At 40.7% G+C, this 15,384-nt stretch overlaps 1 long non-coding RNA gene and 1 pseudogene across 1 annotated transcript; one reads left to right on the top strand and one right to left on the bottom strand.

Annotated features, from left to right (window-relative positions):
• The window catches only part of LOC112069536 (E3 ubiquitin-protein ligase rnf213-alpha-like), a 96,510-nt pseudogene that overhangs the window by 51,609 nt on the left and 29,517 nt on the right, over positions 1 to 15,384 (top strand).
• On the bottom strand, positions 10,951 to 11,183 carry LOC139024117 (uncharacterized). Its single transcript, XR_011475359.1, has 3 exons — positions 11,162 to 11,183; positions 11,073 to 11,120; positions 10,951 to 10,999 (listed from the first exon to the last, which is right to left on the bottom strand). It is a non-coding gene; the product is annotated as an uncharacterized lncRNA (long non-coding RNA).

Below are 15,384 nucleotides of genomic sequence, written 5' to 3'. Positions count from 1 at the left end.
TGCTGTGAGTTTATACAAGTATATCTAAAGGGTGTTTTTTCAGCATTATCCTCTATCCCTCACTATCTAAAGGGTTTTTCCAGCATTATCCTCTATCACTCATTATATCTAAAGGGTGTTTTTCAGCATTATCATCTATCCCTCACTATCTAAAGGTTGTTTGGCATTATCCTCTATCCCTCACTCTATCTAAAGGGTGGTTTACAGGATTATCCTCTATCCCTCACTCTATCTAAAGGGTGTTTTTCAGCATTATCCTCTATCCCTCACTCTATCTAAAGAGTGTTTTTCAGAATTATCCTCTATCAGTCGCTATATCTAAAGGGTGTTTTTCAGCATTATCCTCTATCCCTCACTCTATCTAAAGGGTGTTTTTCAGCATTATCCTCTATTCCTCACTGCTCGCCAGGTCCTGGACGTGTATGCAGCCTTGGCCTGTGTGGAACACCTGGAGCCCCAGGCTCTGGACACAGATGCCCAGCGGCTACACTGGCTCAGGCAGGTCAAGAGACTCCAGGTACCCATAGAGCTGGTCTGCTCTGAGGAGAGTCGTAGACACTATGGGGAGAGAAGCAAGGCCATGGTTTGCAGAGTCCAGTGAGTTCAACGGGATTAGAATAAGAATTAATAATTGTCCATCCGAAGATGTAAATTTCGGCATCCTTAGGCATCGCCTTACATAAATGACACAAACAACACATCATACCCGTTGTTACACGTTACAAACAGGATGGACGGCGAGGATGACACGCCAGACCTACTATACATTTGAAATACAATATTTATATTATTTAATATATTTATATTTAATCCCATAGGACGTTATGCTTTACACAAACATGTAAACCTGCCTTCTATTGCATTTACACTATCGAGCTAAGTAACTGTTAACTACTGTTCTGTACATGAATATATATATAGGTAACTGTTAACTACTGTTCTGTACATGAATATATAGGTAACTGTCAACTACTGTTCTGTACATGAATATATAGGTAACTGTTAACTACTGTTCTGTACATGAATATATATATAGGTAACTGTTAACTACTGTTCTGTACATGAATATATAGGTAACTGTCAACTACTGTTCTGTACATGAATATATAGGWAACTGTCAACTACTGTTACATACATGAATATATAGGAAACTGTTAACTCTTGTTACATATATGGAAAAAGTCCCATTCCAGTACATGTACATACGATTCCTTAGTTGCTGCTACTACATGAGTGGTTGTTTTCTGGTTCCTGTAGGAGCAGATGGAATCGTATCTTTGTCCTGTCTCTATTTGTGGAGCACTTGTTGCTGGGCGTCGAGAAAGTGGACAAGAGGCTGAAGCCTTTCGTTTTGGCATCCGTACGACGGTTGTGCAACGTGAGATTCATCTTATCATCCTCTCTGTTATATTTAATATAATGTAGAGAAATTGCATAACATTAAAAAATATATATATATATTTTTAACTCTTTTTTTAATTAATCAAGGTACTGGAGAGGGATGCAGACGTTAAAATGAAGCAGGCGTTTGAGGAAGTGCTCAATATACTTAAGGCCTGCAGAGAAGAAGCAGTTGAAAACAGATGGTGGGGAAACTCATGTTTATATTTAAATCGTTAAGGTTACGTTTCAGCTTGTCAAATACTGTTTGATTTTACCACTGACAATTCTAAATGTAATTACCATAATGCCAATTATCACTCTAATATCCATGCAAACCACTGTGTGCTAGCGTCAGAGAAGCTTGAAAGTCAATGATTAATCAACCAGTCAGATGACTTCCTGTGTGTACTGTACAAGGTAGATTTAGACAGAAGTCTACGGGAGAGTGGAATGTTCTTAGTACATCTTAGTAATCGCGTGTTGAATCAATTCAATTGATTTTCAAGATTCTCTGTCGCTATTGGCAACACAGATATATATTGATAATGGGTGAGGGGCTATTGGTGACATCAGTAAGGTCATTCAGAATTGAAGTACCAATTCAAAACATTTTAAATGTCACTCTTCACACAACACGTACTTTCGGTTTATCCTGAAGTGAAATGGAAATTTGGACAACCCTGTCTTTTCATTGTTTTATTGTGCAGGAATGCCAAGCGGTTCAAGAAGAAGTGCAGTGCTTTCTTCATTGACCTGGTCTCTACGGTGTGCTTCAAGGACAACTCTCCGCCCTGTACGGCCATCATCCTCCACCTGTTGTCCTTCCTCACAGTGGAGGCTCAATCTAGTCCTATCATCAGAGGTACCCTCCTTCCAGCTGACGGATTGTCCCAGGCAAAAACAAGCCCCCTAAATTCTATGTGTTTTCGGATCTGAAAGAATGGGATAAGTGTAAACAATATGGCAAAAGTTCCACAAATTCCATCAGATCTTCAAACCCAGAAGGCCAATGGGGCTTTGTTTTTGGACAGGCCATTGTGTCCCTTCAGTGTTTTGCAAATCTGATGTTTGTGTGTGTTTTTGTTTCCCTCTCGGCCAGGACATCGACAGATTCAGAGGCGCTCTCGCTTTGATCAGTCTGTGGACAACATCCAGTGGTTCATTGGATCGGTTTGGTTGTTATTCATCAAACTGCTTCACCTACTCTTCCACCTGCTGAACTTACTCATGGTGGAGGCTCAGTCTGCCCTCAATATCAGAGGTACCCTCCTGTTGTCTGACAGCTTGTATCAGCATGATATAGAAATGTGAGTTTGTATTTCTTACAACCGTTTTCTTTACCAGGACCTTTTCACAGACCAACCAAAGCAATCTCTCCCTTTGGTGTTGATGTGGACAAAAGTCCAGTGGTTTGGTCAGTAGTGCTGAAACTCCTGCTCAAGTACAGGTGAGGTGCTGGTTGTCTACTCTTTATATCGTGGGGTTAAAAGTTTATCAAGATATCTGCCAAAAAAAAATGTTTTATTTAATTGTTTTTGTATGTTTTTTCTTGGAAGCTTTGATGATGTCAAAGGCCACCTGCAGCAGCATCTGACACAAGTTGAGAAGAGTGATATCTTGGAGGAATCAAGAAAAACTGAACTTTATTCCTTATACATAAACTGCATGGAGGTATGAACACAATTTCACATTTAACTTTGCAATAGCATTTATCTAATTGTGAATGGGAAGATTATTATGCACTGTTGATTAAAATGTTAGAGCCATTGATTAGGACACATGTTCCCAAACAGTGGATTGTTTGGAACAACTGTTAAAAATCACTGTAAAAGGGGGCTGCACAGCAGTCTAATTTCTATATCAAATCATTCAGGGTAACAATGAAGTTACTTACAATAATTGTTATCAATTCAAAATGAGCAAAAAATAAACCACAATATAATTTTGGGGCAAATCATAATTTCTCAATTAAGCATTTTTCCAGGATGCTTGGGCATCATTGAATTATGGCATAATACACATCAGCTAATTATGAATTGCGTTCTGCGATTAGGAAAGTCAATAAAACAAAAACTACATAAAACATCTGGAGGAGCATTTCAGTGTTAAACGTGACATTTCAGTGTAACGGCAGTTGGAAGGAGAGGACCAAGGTGCAGCGTGGTATGTGTCCATATTTAATGAACACTGAAATAACAAAAATAATAAAGAGAACGACCGAAACAGTTCTGGCTGGTGCAGACACACAACACAGAAAACAACTACCCACAAACACAGGTGGGAAAAGGCTACCTAAGTATGGTTCTCAATCAGAGACAACGATTGACAGCTGCCTCTGATTGAGAACCACACCAGGCCAAACACCTAGAAATACAAAACATAGAATGCCCACCCCAACTCACGCCCCGACCAAACCAAAATAGAGACATAAACAAGGAACTAAGGTGTGACATTCAGGTCATCTGCGTTGTTTAAATACGGTAATAAATAAATAATACAATATTTTATATAGAGCTTTTCATTACTTTCAGAATCTCAAAGTCATTTTAGAAAACAAACTAATGTATATATGTGGCAGTTCTTGGGCAATGGTATTCCACAGATTCAGATAATGCATATAAACAAATATGGCTATTTTAATTTAGTCATATTGGTGAGGTTCCTGCAATGTTAAACACTACTTCCGTATTGGATAGATTTGAGACCAATCAGATCTCTGGAAATGAGAAAGTAGTTTTTACAACCACCAAGTCAATCTCTGTGATTGGTCAGGTTATTTACCAAGACCAGATGACGTCAACTGACCCTCTGATAAAACCAATAAGAAAATATACATCCTCAGACTGCTACTGTATGTGTTCCTATAGTATACACTGAATGACAAAACATTAACAACACCTTCCTAACATTGAGCTGCACCCCTTTTTGCCTTCAGAACAGCCTCAGTTCATCGGGGCATGGGACTCTATAAGGTGTCGAAAGCATTCCCCAGGGATGCTGGCCCATGTTGACTCCAATGCTTCCCACAGTTGTGTCAAGTTGGCTGGATGTCCTTTGGGTGGTGGACCATTCTTGATACACACGGGGAAACTGTTGAGTGTGAAAAACCCAGCAGTGTTGCAATTCTTGACATTCTCAAACCGGTGCGCCTGGCACCTACTACCATAACCGGTTTAAAGGCACTTACATATTTTGTCTTGCCGATTCACTCTCTGAATGGCACACATACACAATCCATGTCTCAGTTGTCTCCAGGCTTAAAAATATTTCTTTAAACTGTCTCCTCCCCTTCATCTACACTGATTTGAAGTGGATTTAACAAGTGACATCAGGGATCATAGCTATCACCTGGTTTTATATATGTATACTGTATATATAGTTTAATATAGTACACTATATATACATAAAGGACACCCTTTCAAACAGTCGTGGAAAAAGTACCCAATTGTCATACTTGAGTAAAAGTAAAGATACCTTTAAAAGAAAATGACTCAAGTAAAACTGAGTCACCTAGTAAAATACTACTTGAGTAAAAGTCTAAAAGTATTTGGTTTTAAATGTACTTAAGTATCAAAAGTAAATGTAATCGCTAAAATATACTTAAGTATCAAAAGTATAAATCATTTCAAATTCCTTATATTAAGCAAACGAGACAGCCCCGAAAAATGTTTTTACATTTACTAATAGCCAGGGGCACACGTCAACACTCAAACATAATTTACAAAACAAAGCATTTGTGCTCATTGAGTGTGCCGGATCAGAGGCATTAGGGATGACCAGGGATGTTCTCTTGATAAGTGTGTGAATTAGACAATTTCTGTCCTGCTAAGCATTCAAAATCTAACTAGTACTTTTAGGTGTCAGGGAAAATGTAAGGAGTAAAAATAACATTTATTTTCTTTAGGAATGTAGTGAAGTAAAAGTAGTCAGAAATATAAATAGTAAAGTACAGATACCCCAAAAAACAACTTAAGTAGTACTTTACACCACTGCTTTCAAATTAGTGGTTTCGGCTATTTCAGCCACAGCCGTTGCTGACAGGTGTATAAAATTGAGCACACAGCCATGCAATCTCCAGAGACAAACATTGGCTGTAGAATGGCCTTACTGAAGAGCTCAGTGACTTTCAAAGTGGCACCGTCATAGGATGCCACCTTTCCAACAAGTCAGTTCATCAAATTTTTCCCTGCTAGAGCTGCCCCGGTCAACTTTAAGTGCTGTTATTGTGAAGTGGAAACGTCTAGGAGCAACAATGGCCCTGACCTCAACCCCATGAAACACCTTTGGGATGAATTGAAACGCCGACTACGAGCATTTCAATTAGCAGGTGTTCCTTGTTCATTTGTGGAATTTCTTTCCTTCTTAATGCGTTTGAGCCAATCAGTTGTGTTATGACATGGTAGGGATGGTATACAGAAGATAGGCCTATTTGGTAAAAGTCCATATTATGGGGAAAAAAACTGCTCAAATAAGCAAAGAGAAATGACAGTCCATAATTATTTTAAGACATGAAGGTCAGTCAATCCTGAACATTTCAAGAACTTTGAAAGTTTCTTCAAGTGCATTCGCAAAAAGTGAAGTCAAGTAAAATGTTATTTGTCTCATGTGCCGAATACAACAGGTGTAGTGACAAGCAGTTGTTGTGACAAGGTAGGGGTGGTATACAGAAGATATATATATGTATCTCTATGTAGGACTCCTAGTCAGTCCCCTCTCTATATACAGTATGTACAGTTAAAGTCAGAAGTTTACATACACTTAGGTTGGAGTCATTAAAACTCGTTTTTCAACCACTCCACAAATGTCTTGTTAACGAACTATAGTTTTGACAAGTCTGTTAGGACATCTACTTTGTGCATGACACAAGTCATTTTTCCAACAATTGTTTACAGACAGATTATTTCACTTTTAATTCACTTTATCACAATTCCAGTGGATCAGAAGTTTACATACACTAAGTTGACTGTGCCTTTAAACAGCTTGGAAAATTCCAGAAAATGATGTCATGGCTTTAGAAGCTTCTGATAAAGTATGTCAATAAGCCTGAGTCAATTGGAGGTGTACCTGTGGATGTATTTCAAGGCCTACCTTCAAACTCAGTGCCTCTTTGCTTGACATCATAGGAAAATCAAAAGAAATCAGCCAAGACCTCAGAAAAAAAATGTAGACCTCCAAGTCTGGTTCATCCTTGGGAGCAATTTCCAAACACCTGAAGGTACCACGTTCATCTGTACAAACAATAGTACGCAAGTATAAACACCATGGGACCACGCAGCCGTCATACCGCTCAGGATGGAGACGCGTTCTGTCTCCTAGAGATGAATGTACTTTGGTGTGAAAATCAATCACAGAACAACAGCAAAGGACCTTGTGAAGATGCTGGAGGAAACGGGTATAAAAGTATCTATATACACAGTAAAACGAGTCTTATATCGACATAACCTGAAAGGCCGCTCAGCAAGGAAGAAGCCACTGCTCCAAAATCGCCATTAAAAAGACAGACTACGGTTTGCAACTACACATGGGGACAAAGATTGTACTTTTTGGAGAAATGTCCTCTGATCTGATGAAACAAAAATAGAACTGTTTGGCCATAATGACCATCGATATGTTTGGAGGAAAAAGGGGGAGGCTTGCAAGCCTAAGAGCACCATCCCAACCGTGAAGCACGGGGGTGGCAGCATCATGTTGTGGGGGTGCTTTGCTGCAGGAGGGACTGGTGCATTTCACAAAATAGATGGCTTCATGAGGAGGGAAAATGATGTGGATATATTGAAGCAACATCTCAAGACATCAGTCAAGAAGTTAAAGCTTGGTCGCAAATGGGTCTCCAAATGGACAATGACCACAAGCATACTTCCAAAGTTGTGGCAAAATGGCTTAAGGACAACAAAGGTAAGGTATTGAGTGGCCATCACAAAGACCTGACCTCAATCCTATAGAAATTTGTGGGCAGATTTGAAAAAGCATGTGCGAGCAAGGAGGCCTACAAACCTGACTGAGTTACACCACGTCTGTCAGGAGGAATGGGCCAAAATTCACCCAACTTATTGTGGGAAGCTTGTGGAAGGCTACCCAAAACGTGTGACCCAAGTTAAACTATTTGAAGGCAATGCTACCAAATACTAATTGAGTGTATGTACAGTTGTGGCCAAAAGTTTTGAGAATGACACAAATATCAATTTTCACAAAGTCTGCTGCCTCAGTTTGTATGATGGCAATTTGCATATACTCCAGAATGTTATGAAGAGTGATCAGATGAATTGAAATTAATTGCAAAGTCCCTCTTTGCCATGCAAATGAACTGAATCCCCCAAAAACATTTCCACTGCATTTCAGCCCTGTCACAAAAGGACCAGCTGACATCATGTCAGTGATTCTCTCGTTAACACAGGTGTGAGTGTTGACGAGGACAAGGCTGGAGATCACTCTGTCATGCTGATTGAGTTCGATTAACAGACTGGAAGCTTCAAAAGGAAGGTGGTGCTTGGAATCATTGTTCTTCCTCTGTCAACCACGGTTACCTGCAAGGAAACACGTGCCGTCATCATTGATTTGCACAAAAAGGGCTTCACAGGCAAGGATATTGCTGCCAGTAAGATTGCACCTAAATCAACCATTTATCGGATCATCAAGAACTTCAAGGAGAGCGGTTCAATTGTTGTGAAGTAGGCTTCGGGGCGCCCAAGAAAGTCCAGCAAGCGCCAGGACTGTCTCCTAAAGTTGATTCAGCTGTGGGATCGGGGCACCACCAGTACAGAGCTTGCTCAGGAATGGCAGCAGGCAGGTGTGAGTGCATCTGCACGCACAGTGAGGCGAAGACTTTTGGAGGATTGCCTGGTGTCAAGATGGGCAGCAAAGAAGCCACTTCTCTCCAGGAAAAACATCAGGGACAGACTGATATTCTGCAAAAGGTACAGGGATTTGACTGCTGTGGACGGGGGTAAAGTAATTTTCTCTGAATCCCCTTTCCGATTGTTTGGAGCATCCAGAAAAAAGCTTGTCCAGAGAAGACAAAGTGAGCGCTACCATCAGTCCTGTGTCATGCCAACAGTAAAGCATCCTGAGACCATTCATGTGTGGGGTTGCTTCTCAGCCAAGGGAGTGGGCTCACTCACAATTTTGCCAAAGAACACAGCCATGAATAAAGAATGGTAGCAACACATCCTCCGAGAGCAACTACTCCCAACCATCCAGGAACAGTTTGGTGACGAACAATGCCTTTTCCAGCATGATGGAGCACCTTGCCTTAAGGCAAAAGTGATAACTAAGTGGCTTGTGGAACAAAACATAGATCTTTTGGGTCCATGGCCAGGAAACTCCCCAGACCTTAATCCCATTGAGAACTTGTGGTCAATCCTCAAGAGGCGGGTGGCCAAACATAAACCCATAAGTTCTGACAAACACCAAGCATTGATTATGCAAGAATGGGCGGCCATCAGTCAGGATGTGGCCCAGAAGTTAATTTGACAGCATGCCAGGGCGGATTGCAGAGGTCTTGAAAAAGAAGGGTCAACACTGCAAATATTGACTCTTTGCATCAACTTCATGTAATTGTCAATAAAAGCCTTTGACGCTTATGAAATGCTTGTAATTATACTTCAGTATTCCATAGTAACATCTGACAAAATATCTAAAGACACTGAAGCAGTGAACTTTGTGGAAATTAATATTTGTGTCATTCTCAAAACTTTTGGCCACGACTGTAAACGTCTGACCCACTGGGAATGTGATGAAAGAAATAAAATCTGAAATAAATAATTCTCTACTATTATTCTGACATTTCACATTCTTAAATTAAAGTGGTGATCCTAACTGACCTAAGACAGGGAAATTTTACCAGGATTAAATGTCAGGAATTGTGAAAAACTGAGTTTAAATGTATTTGGCTCAGGTGTATGTGTAACAGTTTAACTTTAGTCCGTCCCCTCGTGCGAACCAGGGACCCTCTGCACACATCAACAACAGTCACCCACGAAGCATCGTTACCCATCGCTCCACAAAGGCCGCGGCTCTTGCAGGGCAAGGGGAACCACTACTTCAAGGTCTCAAAGCGAGTGACGTAACCGATTTGAAACGCTATTAGCGCGCACCACCGCTAACTAGCTAGCCATTTCACATCCGTTACCCTCACACCCCTTTCAACCTCCTCCTTTTCCGCAGCAACCAGTGATCCGGGTCAACAGCATCAATGTAACAGTTTAACTTTACGTATGTCCCCTCGCCCCGGGCGCGAACCAGGTACCCTCTGCACACATCAACAACAGTCACCCACGAAGCATCGTTACCCATCGCTCCACAAAGGCCGCGGCTCTTGCAGAGCAAGGGGAACCACTACTTCAAGGTCTCAAACCGAGTGACGTAACCGATTGAAACGCTATTAGCGCGCACCACCGCTAACTAGCTAGCCATTTCACATCCGTTACATATGTAAACTTCCGACTTCAACTGTATTTGGCTAAGGTGTTTGTGAACTTCCGACTTCAACTGTAGGTAGTAGAGTAGCCCTTTGATTAGCTGTTCAGGAGTCTTATGGCTTGGGGGTAGAAGCTGTTAATAAGCCTTTTGGTCCTAAACTTGGTGCTCCGGTACCGCTTGCTGTGCGCTAGCAGAGAGAACAGTCCATGACTCGGGTGGCCGGAGTCTTTTACAATTTTGATTCCTTTTGGGGCATTAATAGATTAATAGAAATGTATACACTTTGGATAAAAGTGTCTGTTAAATTGCGTATATTAACTGAAAATACCATACCCGTCATTGCTCAGGTTTTTTAGCTCATCGAGGGTCTGGAATAACGTCACCCATAGTGGCATAATCGGATTTATTTTACTGATATCATCTGATATCCCCATTGTTCCTCCAGGACTCCATGCATGAGAAGATGCAGTGTTGCACAACGGTGTCGCAGCAGGAGTGTCTACAGAATGAGAGCGCCTTCCTGAGTGACTTCCTGCGCTCAGGCGCTGCATCTAGACAGATGGCCACTATAGAGTGCTTCCAGCAGGTGGCCAGGATACGCATGTGTCTGGATATGGCTGGGAATCTGTTGGTAGACAAACAACGGTTGGGTGCCACAGGTACTTAATTAAATTTTTGCCCAAAATGATACATGACCATAGCGATTAATAACAAATACTGTGTATATAGTAGTTTTGTTTTTGTAACCAGTTATTCCAAAAGTTATTTATTGTCTCCAGGTTTAATGTCTACACTTGTTTATTAATGTATACATATATTACTGTCTACAGTATCAATTTAAAATATATATTTTACCTTAATTTAACTAGGCAAGTCAGTTAATTAAGAACAAATTATTATTTACAATGACGGCCTAGGAACACTGGGTTAACTGCCTTGTTCATGGGGCAGAACAACATATTTTTACCTTGTCAGCTCGGGGATACGATCCAGCAACCTTTCGGTTACTGGCCCAACGCTCTAACCACTAGGCTACCTGCCACCTCTACACTCTAACCACTAGGCTACCTGCCACCTCTACACTCTAACCACTAGGCTACCTGCCTCCCCCCTCTAACCACTAGGCTACCTGCCACCTCTACACTCTAAACCACTAGCTACCTGCCTCCCCCTCTAACCACTAGGCTACCTGCCACCTCTACACTCTAACCACTAGGCTACCTGCCACCTCTACGCTCTAACCACTAGGCTACCTGCCTCCCCCCTCTAACCACTAGGCTACCTGCCTCCCCCTCTAACCACTAGGCTACCTGCCACCTCTACGCTCTAACCACTAGGCTACCTGCCTCCCCCCTCTAACCACTAGGCTACCTGCCTCCCCCCTCTAACCACTAGGCTACCTGCCGCCACAATCAATGACATACCATGCTGCCCATGGTACCTTTTTGTCTCAACCTGCACGAACGTGAACTTATTTTATGATCTGTCCCTTGATGAGCCCTTGTCTACGTGTCACTCATAGATAAAGGTGGCACACAGATAAACGTCTAAAATAACTTAAGTAGAAATTCCTACGGTTTCCATAGATTTACCAAAATGACCTGGTAATTACCTACTTATTTCTAAAATCCTTGGAATATAGGGTTATGCAACCCTATCTAGATTAAGTAAAAAACGGTCTATACTGTAAGTGCATCTGATGCAATCACATGCTCTACCCAATCTGTGTGAAATTTCACATGACAGAAGGTATTAACAATTTAATCATGAGAGGTTGGCTGGTACTTGGTGATCTATGCAAACAGTGAGGATTTACATCATTATCTGGTTCATATTGTATTTTCATTCAGGCATTGGCATCATTGACCTGGTTTATATAGTTATTTTCATTCAGGCATTTGGTATCATTGATCTGGTTCATATAGTATTTTCATTCAGGCATTCGGTATCATGATCTGATTCATATAGTATTTTCATTCAGGCATTTGGTATCATTGATCTGGTTCATATAGTATTTTCATTCAGGCATCGGTATCATTGATCTGATTCATATAGTATTTCATTCAGGCATTGGGTATCATTGATCTGGTTTATATAGTATTTTCATTCAGGCATTGGGTATCATTGATCTGGTTTATATAGTATTTTCATTCAGGCATTGGGTAAAATGTGCATATATTTTCAAGTAAGTTGCACTTTTTCCCCCCCCTTTTTTTTTTCTCCTTAATATGGTCCAACAGAGAGAGAATTCCTGACCCGCGTGGGAGAACTGTGTCAGCGCAGTGGGAATGACTGGTATCGGGTCTACCTGATCCGTAAGATCTGCAACCAGCACGGAGTGGAGTATGTCCAACACTTCCTGACAGTGGCAGATATGCAGTGGCTGTTCCCACACGAGGTCCTGCAGAAGGTACTGGTTTGTATTCAGGGGCGCCGTACTACTATGGCTGACCCTGTAAGAGAACACACGTCACCTCACCTCTCCGGTGTATGTGACAATATAAACGATCTACCTATAAGAAGATAAACTTCTACGTGCTTCTACACCTGCATTGCTTGCTGTTTAGGGGTTTTAGGCTGGGTTTCTGTACAGCACTTTGTGACATCAGCTGATGTAAGAAGGGCTATATAAATACATTTGATTTTATTTGATAAACCTTGTATGTAGCACTCAATTCATTTGATTATATAACACATTGTTCATGTGTAATTAAATTATTGAATTTCCAGAAAGCTTTTCCAGGTTTTCTGTGCTTTAAATAAAGGTTAAATAAAATATATAAATACAATTTTAAAATGGTGGGGGGGACTCATCTCATCCACACTCATCACCCACATTCATTTCACTGTCCTTCAGAATCAAGATGGCAGCCAGATTGACCAGTATCTTGTGTGTGGAGGGGACTACAAGACTATCCGAGATGTGGTTGCCAAAGCAATACTGGAGGGCAAAATTAAGGAAATAGATCGTGCTTGTAAGGTATTGAAAGGCTCATAAGAGATAGCAAATTGAAGTCAGTGATTTTACGTGTCTGAATAATTTTTCTATTCTTTTTACAAAGCATAAGCATTATTTATTTGGTCCGGTATGTGTGTAGGGTTCTTCGTGTCCAAAAAATAAGAGGGCAATGTACCTGCTTTTGGCTCTGTTCAGAGAAGTCACCTGTCTCTATAGAGCAGCCAATCCCAACCTTCGTCCTAACTCGGAGGTAAGAAGAGCCCATGGAGATAATACTGTAGCAAAGTTCATCTCATATACGGCTTGTCTCTACATACAGCATCTTTTAACGTTCCGGTTTATTTCCTAGTTTTGTCAAGCACTGGTGGATTTCATCCAGGCCTCAACGGTTCTTGCAAGCCAAAATGTGAAGGAATTCGCCCTGGACCTGGTAGCCAACCGGCTGGGTCCCCTGACTGTCCAGAATGGGGCCTCTGGTGCCCAGTGGGTGGTGGTGGAGCTGGCCATCCACTTGTCTGCAGTGCTGCTCTGTGAGAACCAGGGCTTACTGATACCCCTCCAGCAGCTGGCGCTTTTCCCTGCTAACATGCAGGTGTGCTCCCCCCCCCGTCTGCTCCCTACAGTCAGCAGTGAACCTATTGTTCTTCAGCATAAATCACTCAATTAAATATATGTATTACTTTTAATAACAGAGAGCCTTCATACCCACCATGCCAGAGGATATGCTTGCAGTTGTACGCCAAGCCATTAGAGGGATGACGTGGTACAGTAAGTATTGTTTCAGTCAATTAAAAAAATAAAAAATAAACAAGTAACAGCTATAACTAGAATGCAAAAAGTTATAATGGGTAAATGCATGTTACAAAACTCAAAAGTCCCAGAGAAACAGAGTAACAAAATGACTATGGAGTTTCTGCTTGCTTCTTCAGGCATCATAGATTTTGTTATTCATTAAACCTTTTATGCATTCTAGTTTTTTGTGCGGTTTTTTTGTTCCATGAACCCATGAAGAGCCCCCCCCCCCCCTTATTTTTCCTTGCTAAAAATGATCCGTCATTGTGTTCACTTCTACACCCCACAGATTGTCCGAATGGTCACCCTTGCGCCATTGGTGAGGTATGTAGAATTCTGTTGATTCTGGGTTAAGAAGTGTGGCCTGTCATGACTCTAGTTACATTTCCTTCAATCATGTCCCACCTGCTCTCCTCTCTAACCCCCACCTCAGTGTGGCAAGCCCATGGAGACGAGCCGTTGTGTGGACTGCGGAGCTGAGATCGGAGGGAGCACCACAATCCTGTCACGGGCTTCACTACTGCTAGATCCGGTAAGTGGGCAATTCTATACGAGATTGACCCATAGATATTTACGATTTTTTATCTTTTCTGAAATGAAATCCATAGAAGGGTCCTTTGGAGGAAGGATGATTTTGAAATCTGTATCCAAAATGATTGTTGAAATAAACTAATTATATATTTTTCCTGGTGATGGCTACCCCCCCTCCCCCCTCTGTTTACGCTGCTTGAATTTTATCTGCCAGGGAGTACTTGGCCTACACGCTATGGTTCATTATTATAAAGTTTATAGACTGATCTAGAATATAGACTGAACTAGAATATAAACTGATCTAGATTGTAGACTGAAACTAAATTAGACTGAACTAGATTATAGTAGACTGAATAGATTATAGTAGACTGAACTAGATTATAGTAGACTGAACTAGATTATAGTAGACTGAACTAGATTATAGTAGACTGACTAGGTTATAGTAGACTGAACTAGGTTATAGTAGACTGAACTAGGTTAGTAGTAATAGTAGACTGAACTAGTTATAGTAGACTGAACTAGGTTATAGTAGACTGAACTAGGTTTAGTAGACTGAACTAGGTTATAGTAGACTGAACTAGGTTATAGTAGACTGAACTAGGTTATAGACTGAACTAGGTTATAGACCTGAACTGAATATAGACTATACTAGGTTATAGACTGAACTAGATTATAGACTGAACTAGGTTATAGACTGAACTAGAAATAGACTATACTAGGTTTATAGACTGAACTAGATTATAGACTGAACTAGATTATAGACTATACTAGGTTATAGACTGAACTGATTATAGACTGAACTAGAATATAGACTATACTAGGTTATAGACTGAACTAGATTATAGACTGAACTAGGTTATGACTGAACTAGAATATAGACTATACTAGGTTATAGACTGATCTAGATTATAGACTATACTAGGTTATAGACTGAACTAGATTATAGACTGAACTAGAATATAGACTATACTAGGTTATAGACTGAACTAGATTATAGACTATACTAGGTTATAGACTGAACTAGATTATAGACTGAACTAGGTTATAGTAGACTGAACTAGAATATAGACTGATCAAGATTATAGACTGAACTAGATTATAAACTGTATTTCTTGCACATACCAATGTAATGTTTATATTTATTTTGTACATAGTATAGTGCAGGTCTTGTTTTTTGCTCTAGCACTACACAGCTGATTCAAATTACCAGGACCGACTTTGGGAAACACATACAGGCCTTGCTTAATACAAATTTAATTTAGGGTCATTTAGACAATATTGCTGCTAATAATGAAGCTAAT

The sequence above is a fragment of the Salvelinus sp. IW2-2015 genome, unplaced genomic scaffold (genome assembly GCF_002910315.2).
Source record: "Salvelinus sp. IW2-2015 unplaced genomic scaffold, ASM291031v2 Un_scaffold1045, whole genome shotgun sequence".
In the NCBI taxonomy this organism is placed as follows: Eukaryota; Metazoa; Chordata; class Actinopteri; order Salmoniformes; family Salmonidae; genus Salvelinus; species Salvelinus sp. IW2-2015.
This window is presented reverse-complemented; position numbering and strand designations above follow the sequence as displayed.